At 46.7% G+C, this 18243-nt stretch overlaps 1 long non-coding RNA gene across 1 annotated transcript in view; it reads left to right on the top strand.

The window, feature by feature from the left end:
• LOC144780836 (uncharacterized) overlaps positions 1-18243 on the top strand; it is a 62600-nt gene that overhangs the window by 19930 nt on the left and 24427 nt on the right. The window contains exon 2 of the long non-coding RNA XR_013600784.1: positions 16555-16598. This is a non-coding gene — a long non-coding RNA (uncharacterized LOC144780836). The remainder of the gene's footprint in view (positions 1-16554; positions 16599-18243) is intronic.

Here is an 18243-nt window from a genome sequence, read left to right as displayed (position 1 = left end):
GCTTTGGCAAACGGAACCCATGCAGGAAGTGAATATTGGCTTCGAGTCAGACCAGCACGGTCTTGGGTGCTTCTCCTTTGGAGGAAAGCTGGAGCAAGCCTGCAGCAACCAGGCCAGTGGTGTAAATTCAATAGAAAGTCTTCAGAGGGCAAACTAGCCAGGGGGCTAGCAACTGGGAAGACGTGTCAAGCTGAAATGCAGGAGCAGCCCCACGTGACACTCGTGGAGTGTGGAGGGGTGAGTTTGGAGCAAACTGTGCTCTGGTCTGGGGCTTCTCGTACCCCAATGCACAACTTCAAGTTACCTCAGGAGTCAATGCAGTTAGCAAAATGCAGGATGTCCAGGGTGTCCGGTCCCACATCTCTCGTGTCAACCACTGGTCTCAGCTTTACTGTGGATGTGGATCTGAGTCAGGGAAGTCTGGAAGTCCAGTTCCTGTGTCGCAGAGTCTTCGGATTCTGGCAGGAGCGTCGACAAAGCAGACCGGCAAGTTCCTGGTGGTGCCTGTTTGCACAGGGTGGTCACTCCTTGACCACAAGGGAGATGTCTTCAGTCTTCTAGTTGAAATAGAACGTCGAAGGTCCAAGAGTTCTGTATCAGTTTCATTCCAGGATAATCTAAAGTCCTGGGGACACAGCTCCTATCTTTATACTAAACTAAAGGGCTGGATTACCTGCTAGGTCCCTCCTATGGGTGGACCTGGGAAGGGGGTGGTTACACCCCTTTCCCTTTGTCCAGGTTTGCGTCAGAGCAGTGCTGGAGTGCCCCAGCAACTGGTTTGAACCGGGCTATGCATGGAGCACCTTGTGTGCCCCCGGCAATGTCTGGAAAAGCCTCTTTCCATTCAACCCACCCTGCCCCAATACACTACAGGCTGTCTCGGGAGGTGCTAGCACCTCCCTCGACAGGAAACCTATTGTTCAGGCCTTCCTTGCTGGAGTTTCCCCCAGCAGCAGGAGGTTACTCGTGTCTATGGCAGCAGCATCCAATTTGTGATGCTGAGGCTCTGTTTAACTTTAATCGGGTAAAGCAGTAACTACACGTCTTCTCCCTCTAGAAGGGTGGAATGCTACCCCCGCCGCCAGGACTGGCGGGGGGGGGGGGGGGGTAGTATTCCAAAGTGTTTGTAACCTTACACATGTTTTGATAAAGCCAGCCAAACTAAAGTTAGCATTAACCGCGAGGATTATAATGCACTTAAGAGTATATGGTATGGCTATATAATAGAACAGATATAAGGAGATGGTTCCGAAAGCTGCAGAGGGGCTCAGCTCATGCTAGGGCACCCTCTCACAATAAAACCAAGCACTCTGCCTCCTGGATTGTTAAGGCCTGCCATAGGAGTGACTTATAGGTTACTATGTGTCTATATATATGGTAGATATAGATTTACTATATCTAAGTAAGGGATGTTTACACCACCTTACCCAAGCTGAGTGACCAGCCTGTGGTGTCAGTTTAGAGGGCCAGCCAGGGGTGGCATAATACATGCTGCAGCCCCTGGTAGGCCTTGGATACACCTATGCCCTGGGTACCTATAGTACACTATACAGGGGCTCACAAAGGTGACCCAATACCCAATCTGGTATGTACCTAAAATACATGGTATCAATTTAGAGAGAGAACAGCTGGGCTGTGGGTCTGATTAGCAGGCCCACAGCCACACTAAAGTCGAAAAACCAGAAAATCACAGCAAAAGTGGGGGTGACAATAGGAAGCAGACCCTACTCCTACAATGTTCATGCCTCAAGGACACAGCGCCCAGAAGTCCGTCAGTAGCGCCTCTGAGGGGGTCATGTTTACGCCTCAGGGACACAGCGCCCAGAAGTCCATCAGTACGCCTCTGAGGGTCAGTGTTCATGCCTCAGGGACTCAGCGGCCAGAAGTCCGTCAGTAGTGCTTCTGAGGGTGGCAGGTTCATGCCTCAGGGACACAGCGCCCAGAAGTCCGCCAGTAGCGCCTCTGAGGGTCAGTGTTCATGCCTCGGGGACACAGCGCCCAGAAGTCCGTCAGTAGTGCCTCTGAGGGGGCCATGTTTACGCCTCAGGGACACAGCGCCCAGAAGTAAGTCAGTAGTGCCTCTGAGGGGGTCATGTTCATGCCTCAGGGACACAGCGCCCAGAAGTCCATCAGTAGCGCCTCTGAGGGTCAGTGTTCATGCCTCAGGGACACAGCGCCCAGAAGTCCGTGAGTAGCGCCTCTTAGGGTGTCATGTTCATGCCCCAGAGACACAGCGCCCAGAAGTCTTTCCCTAGCCTTGCCGTGTCTCATGTTGTCCCCTTCTTTAAAGAGGCCACATCGTGGTCGCTCCCAGCTGCATCTATTGAGCTAATGAATCCTTGCACCCCCCCCCCCTAGAGAGCGATGAGCTGATGTGTCCTTGCACCCCTCAGAGTGCTATGAGCTGATGTGTCCTTGCACCCCTCAGAGTGCTATGAGCTGATGTGTCCTTGCACCCCTCAGAGTGCTCTGAGCTGATGTATCCTTGCACCCCTCAGAGTGCTATGAGCTGATGTATCCTTGCACCCCTCAGAGTGTTGTGAGCTGATGTATCCTTGCACCCCTCAGAGTGCTATGAGCTGATGTATCCTTGCACCTGTGGTAAATAAATAATTAATTACCAGTACTATTTTTCATATAATCAATAAAACAGGTAGCTCAATAAATAAGAGTCAGGATTCGAGGTATCTTGAGTCGACAGGCTTTAATCAGGCATAAGGACAGGAACAGGACAGCCTGCAATAGTACGGGATGGCAGCTGCCAGGGAAGGGAATCGGGGATTGGCATCGGCTATTGGCAACTTCCAGTAACAGTACACAATATATATATTAAAACAATTGCATTACATTCAATACAGTAGGCGTAGCAGTAGGCGTGACTCGTAGCAGTCGCGAAAGATAAGGGCAAAATGATGTAACAAGAAGGCGTGTACAGGGCGTGTACATAGACATGTGATGTAAACGTAACAGAAGTGTCATAAACGGGGCGGAAACATGGAGGGGGCTACCTGAGCAGCTGGGACCTCTAACCTAGTGGTGCGCGAAAACGGGCAATGACGTGTTACCAGAGAGAACTGGGGGCTATGACTTCTGTGCTAGAAGAGGAGACTAAAGTCTGGAGTGTCAGAGTGACATGTACTCAGGCATATCTGGTATCTGGTGTTTAGAGTACATGTTGATAGAATCCAAAAGTTATCAGGGCAAAAGCTAATAGACTCTAAGACTGGTGCATGCATAATTCTACATGTATTGCGTGTGCGAGTAATATTCTATGAATATTAATACAGTATTTCTCTTACATGGAGACGTAAAGGCTAGACCATGACGGAAACTATTGATGCGATTCAGTAGCTTAGGAATGCAGAGAAGGAGGGCCGGGCTGATAACTAGAATCATAACATACTCTTGGCAGACTGGGAGGCAGAGCCAGGCCGGGCCGGGCACTGCGAGGCATGAAAGTAAGCTAGGGGTCAGGGATGCAGGTGGGGGCTGTATCGCTCCTCGGAGAAGGTTCAGGAGACAGGAGCTGAATCTGAGTCTGGGCCCTTTCGAGGCCTAGAAACGGGGACAATTCAATGAATTAACGTGCACACTGTAAAATGTGGCAACGTAGGTTTACATAGGCTTAATATTCGTTGCTTTCACAAGGACTGGAAACTGGCATACTAGAGATGGACACAACTTGTAATTGCGTCTTTAATCGATCAGAGGGGAATACATGCATATCGATCATGCACATATAGCATAAGATGGGGAACACGTAGGCACATACAACATGGCAAAATTTACTTTTCCACATTCCCTCCTTGTGCCCTACGTTTCCATCAGGAAACATCAATATTCATGATACCATCTATCATTTCATATAGCATCATTTGCTCGTCTCGAATTGTCTTGGAACGGGACTTAGGACTAGGAATACAAGAGGTAGCGCACATGCCGCAAATCGCAGGGCCACATTGTATACAGAGGCAGCAACTGAATATGATCATTACTGCAATACCCAGGAATGACAGTACTTTCCATCCCCAGGCAGATACAATACTCCAGAGCCAACCGGACCATGTCCAGGTGCCTGGATTCTGGTGCAACTGATGGGCAATTTTATGAAGTCTGGTTATAGCTGAATAAACAGACGGCGCGTTATTAGGAATGAAAATGCAGCAACTAGATCCGATGACTCTACATGCTCCTCCTCTATCGGCCAGTATGACGTCAAGAACGAGACGATTTTGGAGCACGACAAAACGCATAGCAGATTGCTCTTCGGTTAAGTTACCTAGAGCAGAAGTAGTCTCATTCACTACTGCTTCAAGGGTTCTGGTTAACCTACGTATTAACTTACTATTCTGGATAGGTCCTATAAAAAAAAAGAAACCTTTATTGAAGTCTTGATACTGTTCTAGAGTAGTTTCAGTTTGATCGACAATCGGGGACTCGATCTCCCTTCTATGTCTAATGTGTACTAGATGTGTGTTTCTGTGATAATCAGATGGGGCTAGAAAAACTGGTGGCAGTAGGAAGGCAATGTAACATGTTCCATCCCAATCGAGAGGCAGACGAACATATGCGGTCTGACCACAAACAAAATAAGAATGATGTGAGGCTTTGAAAATAGATTTCCCACTCACTATACTCGACAGTAGTAGAACAATCACTATGTCCTACATGTGCGGAACCATTCTTTCTGACACATAATTCGCCTTTGACTGGTAGTACTGAAATAGCAGGTAAATCTGGAGTAGTATCTGACTGAACATTCAGGACCATGAAATTCGAAGAATAATTACCTAAATCATATACTTCATTTTCTAGATCTAACCCTGTTCTATGGGAGAGACCTTGCTTGTCTGGAAAACATGTTCTATTCAGAAGGGACATATCAGTTGAGGATGACGTTAAAGTGGACCATGCTCCACACAAACCATTATGTGAAAACGGATAGGGAAAGAGTGGCAGAACTCCCTTCGGTGTCTGGAAAGGGGGGAGTCGACCACATACCCAACAATTAGTGGCATTGCTGGTCTGGTGTGAATAGTGCAACATTCGGATGAATGTATTATTTCGCATAGCAAGACGATAGGATAACTCGTGAGGAGGCAGATCACTAAATGTGTGCTCTACTGTATCATTAGAAAACATATGTACATGTGAAACTGGAAAACATAAATGTAAAGCATAACTTGTGCAGGTAACCATAAGACTTAAAAATAATAGAAAACTTAGAACAAGAATACATATTTTAGAGTTTTGACTAACTCTCTCACTGTGGGGGTCTATCTCATACATGTCAGGAACCTGTCTAACCGTTTCACCCGAGAGGGACTTAGACAATTAAACTGGCTGACTTATTTTACTAGACCGGAGCTTCTGTTTATACTCCTGTTGCGGAGTTTTCTCTAACAGGGGAACTTTGAGTTCAGAGTCAAGTTCAGAGTCTGTTTTTAGGCAGTCTTTCGGAATAAGGCAGTCCTTAGCAAAAGTCTGTTTACGTATTCCATGGAACTTCTTTATGTGGCTCAGGTGGACCCACCCCTTCCTGCCCTCGAGCTTTACGGCGGTCCTTGTTGTTAGTAAGATCATCCGAGGCTCCTTCCAGCGGGTCTCCAGCGGACTTGAACGATCAAAATTTCGGACGAATACGAAGTCACCGGGGACGACTTCATGCGGTTTCACCTCGGTGTTGTCTGGAAATGCGGCGGCAACCTGTGAACGACAAGAGTGTAGGGCAGACATCAAGGAAGCTAGGTAATCTGTCAGCATATTACTGGAAACATCTGTAATACTGCGGGGTCTAGGTGTACCCCACATGTTTGGGGGGCGGCCGAATACGACCTCATACGGGGACAGACCTGATCTGGAATGTGCAACCATCCTCATATAGAATAAAGCAACTGGCAGAGCTACTAGCCAGTCTACACCTTTCTCTTTACATACTTTTGCAATGCGTATTTTCAGAGTCTGATTGTGTCTCTCTACGAGACCGGCTGCTTCAGGATGGCGTACACAATGGAACTTCCACTGGTACCCTAACAGAAGGGAAACATGTTTCATAAGCTCAGATGAGAATGGCTGGCCGTTATCAGAATACACGACCCTAGGGAGTCCATAGCGGGGAAAGAATTCACGAACCAACTGCCTGGCAGTGGTCGCGGCTGTGTAATCTGGAACTGGATATGCTTCTGTCCACCTGGACAAGGCGCATACAACTACGAGGACATACTTGAAACCTCGACATCGCTCCATCTGAATATAATCCATCTGGAGGACTTCAAAAGGGTGGTCAGGAGGTTGGAATCCACCTTGTTCCACCGGGACACTTTTACCTGGGTTGAACTGACAACATATCATGCAGGTACGGACTTTCTGCTTGGCTGCAGCTCGTAAATACTTGTTGAACCAAAGGTTCTGGATACTGTCTAACATAGCTTTTTCTCCTAGATGTGCTGGACTATGTGCGGTATTAATAATAACTTGAACCATAGAGTCGGGGTGAAACCATGTGGCCTTTCCCTTCGTCAACCATCCTTGATCTGTCTGGACCCCTCCTTGTTCGGACCATTTCTTGATTTCTTCGGGAGTAGCATGTAACTGTATGTCTATGACATCTTGTGTAGGGTCCTTAATTGTCATACAAGTAGTCTGATCTTGAGTGAGTGTCTGTGTCGTGTTAACTGGAACGTCTGGAGTCTGAGCTGTAAGCTTGGCTGTTCGATCTGCTAGATCGTTACCTTGGGAAATGATGTCAGTAACTTTCGTATGTGCCTTGCACTTCATGATAGCGATAGCTGTCGGTAAATGTATTGCATCTAACAGAGCTTGAATGAGGAGACCATGCTGAATCTTGGTTCCATGAGAAGTCATGAAACCTCTCTCCTGCCAGAGCACTCCAAAGTCGTGTACGACTCCGAATGCGTAACGTGAATCTGTATATATGTTTACTTTCAGGTCCTTGGCACGTATGCAGGCTTGGGTCAGAGCTACTAGCTCTGCTGCTTGAGCAGACAAGGTGTCAATACGATGTGTTTCTATAACTTCGGTTTCAGTAGTCACTGCATACGCGGCTACTAGTTCTCCTGTATTTGTTCTCATACATGAACCATCCACATAAAGTGTCAGGTCAGGATTAGGTAATGCAATGTCTGTCAGGTCTTGTCTTGGTTTTGTCATAGTGTTAACAACTTCCACACAGTCATGTGTGGCAGGATTTGAAGTAACTGACGGTAACAGTGTAGCAGGATTTAGAATATTGCAGCGTCTGATTTCTATGTGTGGCTGGAACAGTGTCAGTTCATAACCTGTTAAACGTGCAATTGTCAAGTGCTGAGTCTGTGTTCGGTTTAAAAGAACTTCCACGGAGTGTGGAACTTGTACTGTCAGGGAGTGTCCTAACACTATGGAATCACTTTGTCTGATAGCTAGAGCTGTGGCTGCAACTGACTTGAGGCATGCAGGCAGAGCCTGGGCTACTGGATCTAATGTGCTCGAAAAATAAGCACAGGGCTTGTACTGTCCTGCTTGATCTTGTGTGAGAACAGATAATGCAGTACCATCACGTTCTGTGACAAAAAGTGTAAAAGGCTTACTGTAGTTCGGTGTCGCTAGAACAGGTGCTTGGCATAAGGCTTTCTTTAATTCATTGAATACAAGTGTATGTTCCTGGGTCCAAGGGAGGACAGTCGATACGGCTGCCTCCTGTGTCGTTAACTGTATCAGTGGCTTGGCTAGAAATGCATACTGTGGAATCCATTGTCTGCAGTAAGAAGTGAGGCCAATAAAAGCTCGTACCTCCTTCTGTGTCTTGGGCTGTGGAAGACTCGCTATTAACTGGATACGGTCTGGTGTCAACTGCCTACCCCACTTGGACAGTAAGTGTCCTAAGTATACCACTTGCTGGACACAGAATTGTAATTTGGAAGGGGACACCTTGTGCCCCTGCTCGGCCAGAAAATACAGAACTGTAAGTGACGCACGCTCGCAGTCACGTTCAGAACGGGCTGTGATCAGTAGATCATCGACATACTGGAGCAGGGCAGTGTCAGTTGGCATGTGAATATTGTCTAGTTGTCTCTTAAGTGCTTGACTGTAAATACTAGGACTTTCTGTGAAACCTTGGGGAGCTCGTGTGAATTTATAGCTCCTTCCATTTAAACAAAAACCGAAAAGGTACTGGCTGTCTGGATGAATGGGGACACTGAAAAATGCGTTCTTGAGATCGATAACTGTGAAAAATGTAGCTTCAGAGTCAATGGCTGTCAATAGGGAAGAAATATCTGGGACTACTGGATACTGAGGAATGATACATTTATTAAGCTCTCGAAGGTCAATCACTAATCGATATACTGGGGGTGCATTTGGATCAGTACGTTTCAAGACTGGAATGATAGGAGAATTATATACATTGGAGTCAGTTTCTACAACCACTCCTTGAGCAATAAGCTCATCAATAATTTTGGATAAGGCTGCTACAGCCTCAGGTGGCAATCTGTACTGTCTGATTCGTGGCAAAACTACACCTTGTTTGAGAGTCACACGATGGGGTGTGATATGCATACAACCTACATCAGTTGGACCTTGCGCCCATAAATGCTGTGGTACATTCAATAATCTTGGATCAAAATCACGTAATACATAGTGACCTTTAAAGTCTCTCAGGAACAATCGGACCCCTTCTGGGGAGCAGCAAATTACCGCTCCTAATTCTTTTAGTGTCTTAATGCCTAACAAATTTTCTGGACATGATTTCGTGAGTAACAAATCAGTAGTTCGGGACAATGGACCAACTTCTAGAGTAACTGGTTTCGAAATTTCATTAACAATCGGCTTTCCTGAAAATCCAAGGGAAACATTTTTAGAGCCTGAGAGCGGAGCCCCTGGAACCTCGTCATGACTGATAGTAGTCCTACTTGCCCCTGTATCAATCAAAAACTTTCTGTCTTTCCCTAATACTTGACTGTGTACATAGGGACCCTCTTGATCTACAGGTATCTCGATGAGAGGCAAGCCTACCTCCCTCTCTAGGCTGTTTCATGAATACTGTTGATACTCTGGATACTCTGTCTGGGCATACTGGTACATTTGCTGTGTAACATGATGTGTTGCAGCAATAGGCTGCGGTGCTGGAACTGTCTGTGGTGCATTCTGTGGTGGCTGAGAAGTCTGTGAAACTTGTTCATGTCTAGGCGGACGTGGTCTTTCTTTAGTCTGTTGTGTTTCAGAACTGCACACTCGTTTATAAAATGACCTGGCTGTTTACAATAATTGCATGTCCCTTTAACGGGAGCTGTAGATGACTGGCTTGATTCGGACCCCTCTTCTGACTGTCTTGTGGAACAGATTGTGCAACTAATACTTTCATTTTTGTGTCTTTCATACGTCTCCTTTCGTGTTCTTGCTCTTCCCTGATTCTATTCTGGTGATACTGGAGCATCTGTAACATTTGTGACGGAGTATTAGCTTGCCAACTACTTTCGACTTTCAATACTCGATTTTTAACTTGTGGACTTGAATTCTCGACTAGTTTGGTAACAAAAAGATGAGGGTACGATTCACTACTTGTTTTCAGACCACTGTTAATAATAAAACATTTTTCAAATCTAGAATAAAAATCACTAGTGTCTTCATCCTGTTTCTGTTTACAAGCTGAGATTGCATCCCAATCTTCCTTTTTCGTGGCTAGTAACCTTGGCAAAACCTTTATCAATAACTCGGGCAATTCTTTAACTTTACCCCCAAGACCGGTACCTGGTACTCGTGATTTATCTTCAGCTTCTAAAGCTGTCCAATCTATCTTTTTCTCTCCCACCTCCCATTCTTTTTCCTTGAGTTTTTCATATACCCCTGCGGGCAACAGGACCTTTAACATTTTAATGATATCAGGATAAGTGTATTCTCCCATACGGAGCATGTCTTTTAATTCTCGATGGAACCCTGCTGGATCTTTGTCGTGACAGGGAATTAACTTTTTCATCTCTAAGAGTTCCATCTTTGTGATAGGGGTGTAGACAAATACTCGTTCTAGTTCACCACCCGCTGTCCTAACTGGGTGTACTTCTCGTAACGGATGCTGTCTATCTATGTAAAATGATTTACTTTCTGGAGGTGAGACATGAACAAAATGCGGATTCAAAAACGTTCGATATTTGTGGCGCTGTTCTAGAATGATACTAATTAAATCGGTACCTAGACCTCTCCATCTATACTGGAGTAACTCGTTCAGAACATCATGTAACGGACCTGGATCAGAATGCTGTCCCTCATACAGTGTAATGAGGTGCTGGATCATATACATACCCACCAGTCGCTGCTCGGCTGGGGGCAGTTTCAGAAACATTTGTGCCACTATTTCGTCTGGAAAAGTGGTAGAATCAGTAGTCCATCGGACTGCTGATCGGGCTAGTTCTTGTTCATGCATGGTACTAAGTTCACTATAACCGATTCGCGATTTCAGAATATGATCGGTAGCTTGAAATACTTGTTCAAGAGAACCTTGTTCTGGTGCTGGAGGAGGGAAAACTTTCTTGTGATCTAGGCATGAATGTCGGTCGGGAAGTCTAGTTCTACCTACATACGCTATTCTGGAGGGATTCTCGTCGTCTACCTCTTCAGTAGAAGAGTTGTCTTCTTTCTCAGTTACTTGTGCTGCTTCTCGTTTCTCGTGTATCTTTATTATTTCCTTACGGATTTTCTTGTACATACTCTCTATACAGTTCTGTGTCTTGTGTCTTCCCTCGGCTATATGGTCACTCCACCTGGTCAGGACTTTCATTTCTTCCGGATCTTTATCCGGATAATCTTGTTCCCTTATTAAACAATTAATTAGAAACTTTAAAAGCATGAGTTGAATCTCGACTTTCCTTTGAACCATGGCATCGCCAATACTTCCTGGATCTACTCCTGTACGGATGAAACAATATATTCTGTCTAGATAACCTTTCATATTCGGTAGGGTGTCCAAATATTCGGTCACCCGTCTTACACGCAATGAATACAGGACCATATCATCATCGCCAGGGACTGGATCATAACGGCATTCGGTAAGTGCTCGCTTGATATCTGCGACTGACTGAAGTTTGGGCGAACGCTGTAACGCTCGTGCATGTAGCTCGAGTAGCGTGATACGTCTGGGTTGAGGCGGGGTTCCAGGAGGACTTCCCCCGTGGCCCCTAGACTACTATCGTCGACGGGTATTGTACGTGCTGGGAGAGTGACTGATGTAGCGGGTACATGTACTGTAGGCTGGACCGGGGGTACCGTAACAGGTGCTGTAACGGGTGCCCCGTTGGCTGGAGGAACAGGAATTACATTATTTACGGGAGCTGGCGGAACAGGATTTGCATATGCTGGGACTGTGTCGTCCAAATAGGACGAGAGAAAAATATCAGCTGCGGTCGGTTTGTGACGTAACTTAATCGGAACTAATGGCGGCGGAAAATTACATGGTGCTTCCGGGGTTGCTCTCGGCAAGCCCTCGGCCAGAAGAGGATACATACCCTTAATAAGGGCATTTCTCTGTCTGTCTGACTGTTCGGCTTTAACTCGTTCACCTACTTCGATTAATTCCCTTTCTTGGGCTCTTTCCGAGGATTCTCTACTTAATTCTGTTTTTCTGATTTCTTTTTCGGTTCTTTTATGAGATTCTTTGCGCCATAACTCGATGGCATCTTTCTGGGACTGTCTGGATTTCTTTTTCCATAATGCTTCTTCTATTCGCATGATGCACTCGGCATCCCATGTACCTGATACGGGCCATCTATATTTCTCCTCTAATTCCTTGGTGTACTCCACCCATAAGTCTAGATATAATATGGCACTTAAGCCATGCTTATGATACATAAAATGACCTGGACTGTCCCTAGGCGGGACAGGAACTGCTTCCTCTAATAACCCTTTTCTGGTTTTTAACTGACGTAACTTCGAGAATAGAGGCATAGTTTAGGCTGGAGTCTGGACACAATACAATACACGATAAACACAATAATAACTGGGAAAACAAATCACTCATACCACGACATTGAAAACACATGGAATAACATTTAAAATAACAGTTCGGACAGAATATTACCTGATATACTGAGAACAGAACACATGAATTTCTCGAGAACGGAACTTACTAGAATTACTAGATGCACTGCTAAAACAGCACGAAACTTACCGGTCCCATAAAGAGACACGTCAGGACCCGCGTCCACCTAGGTGAACACTTCGTGTTGGATCTGTGTACCCAAACCCACGGACCAGAGACAAATTAATTGACCCTGTCTAGATACTACCCCAGCAACGGTACTCACCGGGCAGCAAGAACGGAAGGCCTCGGACTGGACTGGACTGCTACGACGACGGACTACGAACTTCGGACTTCAGTTACAGGTGGGCCTCCGGATACCTCGGACCTTGGACTCTCGGCTTGGGCTCTGGTCGGGACTCGCCGCGTTCCTCGCCGCCTCGTCTGGATGCTGGACCGCAACCTCCGTCTCCTCCGTGGGCCTGAGGGATACTTGAAGCAGAAATATCTGCACGTGCACGGTATGGTTCCATCACGGCTGCAGAGGATCAGGGGGCCTGCGTGGCTTCGCCGGCGCGTGGGGAAGGGCAAGTCCCTATTCGGGCGCCATTATGTGGTAAATAAATAATTAATTACCGGTACTATTTTTCATATAATCAATAAAACAGGTAGCTCAATAAATAAGAGTCAGGATTCGAGGTATCTTGAGTCGACAGGCTTTAATCAGGCATAAGGACAGGAACAGGACAGCCTGCAATAGTACGGGATGGCAGCTGCCAGGGAAGGGAATCGGGGATTGGCATCGGCTATTGGCAACTTTCAGTAACAGTACACAATATATATATTAAAACAATTGCATTACATTCAATACAGTAGGCGTAGCAGTAGGCGTGACTCGTAGCAGTCGCGAAAGATAAGGGCAAAATGATGTAACAAGAAGGCGTGTACAGGGCGTGTACATAGACATGTGATGTAAACGTAACAGAAGTGTCATAAACGGGGCGGAAACATGGAGGGGGCTACCTGAGCAGCTGGGACCTCTAACCTAGTGGTGCGCGAAAACGGGCAATGACGTGTTACCAGAGAGAACTGGGGGCTATGACTTCTGTGCTAGAAGAGGAGACTAAAGTCTGGAGTGTCAGAGCGACATGTACCCAAGGCATATCTGGTATCTGATGTTTAGAGTACATGTTGATAGAATCCAAAAGTTATCAGGGCAAAAGCTAATAGACTCTAAGACTGGTGCATGCATAATTCTACATGTATTGCATGTGCGAGGAATATTCTATGAATATTAATACAGTATTTCTCTTACATGGAGACAGTAAGGCTAGACCATGACGGAAACTATTGATGCGATTCAGTAGCTTAGGAATGCAGAGGAGGAGGGCCGGGCTGATAACTAGAATCATAACATACTCTTGGCAGACTGGGAGGCAGAGCCAGGCCGGGCCGGGCACTGCGAGGCATGAAAGTAAGCTAGGGGTCAGGGATGCAGGTGGTGGGGGCTGTATCGCTCCTCGGAGAAGGTTCAGGAGACAGGAGCTGAATCTGAGTCTGGGCCCTTTCGAGGCCTAGAAACGGGGACAATTCAATGAATTAACGTGCACACTGTAAAATGTGGCAACGTAGGTTTACATAGGCTTAATATTTGTTGCTTTCACAAGGACTGGAAACTGGCATACTAGAGATGGACACAACTTGTAATTGCGTCTTTAATCGATCAGAGGGGAATACATGCATATCGATCATGCACATATAGCATAAGATGGGGAACACGTAGGCACATACAACATGGCAAAATTTACTTTTCCACAGTGCTATGAGCTGATGTATCCTTGCACCCCTCAGATTGCAATGAGCTGATGTATCCTTGCTCCCCCTAGAGTGCTATGAGCTTATGTATCCTTGCGCCCCCCCTAGAGTGGTGTGAGCTGATGTATCCTTGCACCCCTCAGAGTGCTATGAGCTGATGTATCCTTGCTCCCCCCTAGAGTGCCAAGAGCTGATGTATCCTTGCTCCCCCCTAGTGTTCTGACGTGAAGTATCCTTGCACAGCCCCCCCCCGCCACCCCCCCGAGTGCTAGCATTGAACTGCCATTTCTGACTCCTTCCTGTGTGTCTGGGCCTCGTGTGCCAAGTCCTGATGTGGCCTGTGCATGCAGGGAACGTAGGCCTGTGGCTTGTACATGCTTTCAGCTGTTCTTAAAGAGAATCTCCATTCTTGTGCTTGTGCTTGAATAGACCACGAATGCTGTCAAACTGAGCCAGAGACTGGCTCGAACCGGAACAGAAAGGAGTCCCGGGCACAACACTTCGTGGCCACATTAGATAATCTGCTGAAAATGTGGCCCACGTTAGCAAAGTGGGCAGTTCTGACTTGGTAAGGACAGCTGTAGAAGTGCTCTGGCAGGGATGGAGCACAGCTTGGCTTTGAGCTTGCTGCAGGTAACATCGCAATGACCTGTCTCCAGCCCTCAGACACTGCCCCCACACTGACCTGTCCCCAGCCCTCAGACACTGCCCCCACACTGACCTGTCCCCATCCCTTTTGCACTGCCTGGTCACAGTGACCTGTCCCCAGCCCTCCGGCACTGCCTGGTCGGTCTGTGGGCCAGTCCGACACAGACACATGAGAAACAAACCAGGTGCTCTCTTTAATGGTCGTTTGCCATCCAAGCTTCTAACCTTTGTAAAAGAGCGAGAAGGCAGCAGAGACCCGAAAGCAATCCCAAACTTTGCCTAACTTTATTGATTTCCAGAGAAGGAAACTGGAACCAAGCTGGAACAGGGCACCCCTGTCTAGAGTGCCCATAAACCTGTGGGTCTGAGAGGGGGGCTTTCTATGACCCCGATTACACTCAAACCCTTGATAGTTGCACTATCTGTGATACCAAAATATTGATGGCAATTCTCATTTGTGCAGTAAAACATGCACTCCTGCATGTTCCCCAAGTGGATTTCAGCAGAGTTTACAGGATGAAAAATGGCAGATAAATCATTTGATCAGTGGCGTTGCTAAAGGAGGCAGTTGAGACCCAGGCCCAGCTCTGTCAAGACTCTAACTGGGCTCCACCACCACACCCATTGAATATATCAAGGGGCAACAACACTGAAAAAACAAGCAATGGTAAATGCATTAGGTTTCGCCTGGGGGGGATAATAAGTACAGAGGTGGTGGAGCAGAGTAATGAGTGCAGAGAGAATGGTGTGAGTCCTCTCTGTGCAACAATGATGGTTAAGTGTCGAGTGCAGAGAGAATGGTGTGAGTACTCTGTGCAAGAATGAAGGTTGATAAGTGTCTGGGTGCAGAGAGAATGGTGCTAGTCCTCTCTGTGCAAGAATGAAGGTTGATAAGTGTCTGGGTGCAGAGAGAATGGTGCTAGTCCTCTCTGTGCAAGAATGTAGGTTAAGTGTCTGGTTGCAGAGAGAATGGTGCTAGTCCACTCTGAGCAAGACTGAAGGTTGATAAGTGTCTGAGTGCAGAGAATGGTGTGAGTCCTCTCTGCAAGAATGAAGGTTGAGTGCAGAGAATGGTGTGAGTCCTCTCTGTGCAAGAATGAAGGTTGATAAGAGTTGAGTGCAGAGAATGGTGTGAGTAGTCTGTGCAAGAATGAAGGTTGATAAGTGTGGAGTGCAGAGAATGGTGAGTCCTCTCTGTGCAAGACTGAAGGTTGATAAGTGTCGAGTGCAGAGAGAATGGTGTGAGTCCTCTCTGTGCAAGAATGAAGGTTGATAAGTGTCGAGTGCAGAGAGAATGGTGCTAGTCCTCTCTGTGCAAGAATGAAGGTTGAGAAGTGTCGCGTGCAGAGAGAATGGTGTGAGTCCTCTGTGCAAAAATGAAGGTTGAGAAGTGTCTAGTGCAGAGAGAATGGTGAGTCCACTCTGTGCAAGAATGAAGGTTGATAAGTGTGTAGTGCAGAGAATGGTGAGTCCTCTCTGTGCAAGACTGAAGGTTGATAAGTGTTGAGTGCAGAGAATGGTGTGAGTAGTCTGTGCAAGAATGAAGGTTGATAGGTGCCTGAGTGCAGGGTGAGAGATGTAGCCCTGTCCAAGGTAAGATGTGTGCGAGTTACTTCCTGTCTGCTTTCAAAGAGAGGGGAAGGGACATACCCGAGTTTGCGGACAGTTGAAATGAAGCAGATGGAACTTTACCCCTTCCAAGATCAGCGTCTCGACCATAGCTGCGATCATGTAGAAACTATTTCATAGATTGAAATATGGAGTGAAAGTGCGTTGCGGTGTTCACCGGGGTTTAAGGCCTGTCTTCCAGAGAAAAGAGGCATTATGTGCTCAGTTTCCATAAGGGAGCACACCAGGGTCTGCTTAAAAGGGTCCCCCGTGTGAACACATGTAGAGATTGAACCTATGTGAAATCTTCAAGTAGACCACACAAGATACCCAAAGATTTGCAAAAACAGTTCAAAATGCACGATTATCCTGTAGGAATGCAATTACAATTCAAAAAGTAACTAATGTGCAGTCTATTAACTAATCAATATCTGATACTGTTGGTAGAACTATTAACCTTTCTCTACTTTGTAATGCAGGTGGAATCAACAAAGCCTTTACACTCAACTGGAGCACAACACAGGCAAGTTTTCACTTATTGTGCAAGTTTTCACTTATTGTGCAAGTTTTCACTTATTGTGTAAGTTTTCACTTATTGTGCAAGTTTTCACTTATTGTGCAAGTTTTCACTTATTGTGCAAGTTTTCGCTTGTTGTGTAAGTTTTCGCTTATTGTGTAAGTTTTCGCTTAGTGTGTAAGTTTTCGCTTAGTGTGTAAGTTTTCGCTTAGTGTGTAAGTTTTCGCTTAGTGTGTAAGTTTTCGCTTAGTGTGTAAGTTTTCGCTTAGTGTGTAAGTTTTCACTTAGTGTGTAAGTTTTCGCTTAGTGTGTAAGTTTTCGCTTAGTGTGTAAGTTTTCGCTTATTGTGCAAGTTTTCACTTATTGTTCTAATTATTTAAACCTAAGACTCTTCTAAAAGAACCCTCTGAATACGAACCATGCGTGACAAACTGGCTTGACTAATCTTTCAACTCTGGAAAGAAGCTGCTGGTGCAATGACAGCTCGTGAATCTTCTAGCTCAGAACTCCTTTGAAAGCAGCTGAGAGGACTACCGACGGTTTAACAAAACAAATTCACTAAACTACAGTTTCTCTGGAGGAAACGCGGACTGAGCACCAAGCACTGCTGCAACAGTAATGGTCTGGCTGTGTCGGGGGGCTCTGGCTGTGTCGGGGGGGCTCTGGCTGTGTCGGGGGGGCTCTGGCTGTGTCGGGGGGGCTCTGGCTGTGTCGGGGGGGGGCTCTGGCTGTGTCGGGGGGGCTCTGGCTGTGTCGGGGGGGCTCTGGCTGTGTCGGGGGGGCTCTGGCTGTGTCGGGGGGGGCTCTGGCTGTGTCGGGGGGGGCTCTGGCTGTGTCGGGGGGGGCTCTGGCTGTGTCGGGGGGGGGGCTCTGGCTGTCTCGGGGGCGGCTCTGGCTGTGTCGGGGGGGGGGGGGCTCTGGCTGTGTCGGGGGGGGCGGCTCTGGCTGTGTCCAGCATTGGCATAGTACATTGTTGGAAACGCATAGAGCTGGAAGTGCACAGGGCTGACGGTGTAGAAGGCACGGTGCAGTTCCTCTGCAGTGACCGGTTTCATTTGCTATGCTCACCAAAAGAGGACTTGAATGTTTGAGGAATGTTGCTCTAGAGTGTAGTGATGAAGGTCCACTCAGGAAGGTTGTATTTCAGGATGCTTTATTCATAAAGATAACAGGTTGTAAGGTACAGGACATCATGAAGATTTGTGGTAGATCAGAGCCCCACCAGGAGCTGCCTGTCAGCTGCTCAGCCCATGACCATCTGTCTCTCTGCCTCCCTCAGTCCCAATATTCCGAGGCATCATCAGACTCCAACATTCTAATGAGTCAGAGCTCCGGCACTGGCAGAGCAGGGCTGGTAAAGCACCTTACAGTATAATATGCAGGATACTACATAGAGCCTATGACTTTTTCACAAATGTACCTTAAATTTGTGTTTCAAAATGCACTCTTCGACTTGATTTTTTAGGTCTTGTGGTGTACTGCGCACATGCGCAGTCGAGCTCGCGAGATTTTATGTTTACAGAGTACTTTCACTAGCGAGGTTAAGCCCCGCCCCTCTTTTCCATTGGCTGGCGTCACTATTCATGCTAAACGGTGGACAGCCATTGGAAAAGAGGTATTAGTGATATACTCTTTTCTCTTTTGAAGCCGT

The sequence above is a fragment of the Lissotriton helveticus genome, chromosome 9, assembly GCF_964261635.1.
Source record: "Lissotriton helveticus chromosome 9, aLisHel1.1, whole genome shotgun sequence".
Taxonomy (NCBI): Eukaryota; Metazoa; Chordata; class Amphibia; order Caudata; family Salamandridae; genus Lissotriton; species Lissotriton helveticus.
This window is presented reverse-complemented; position numbering and strand designations above follow the sequence as displayed.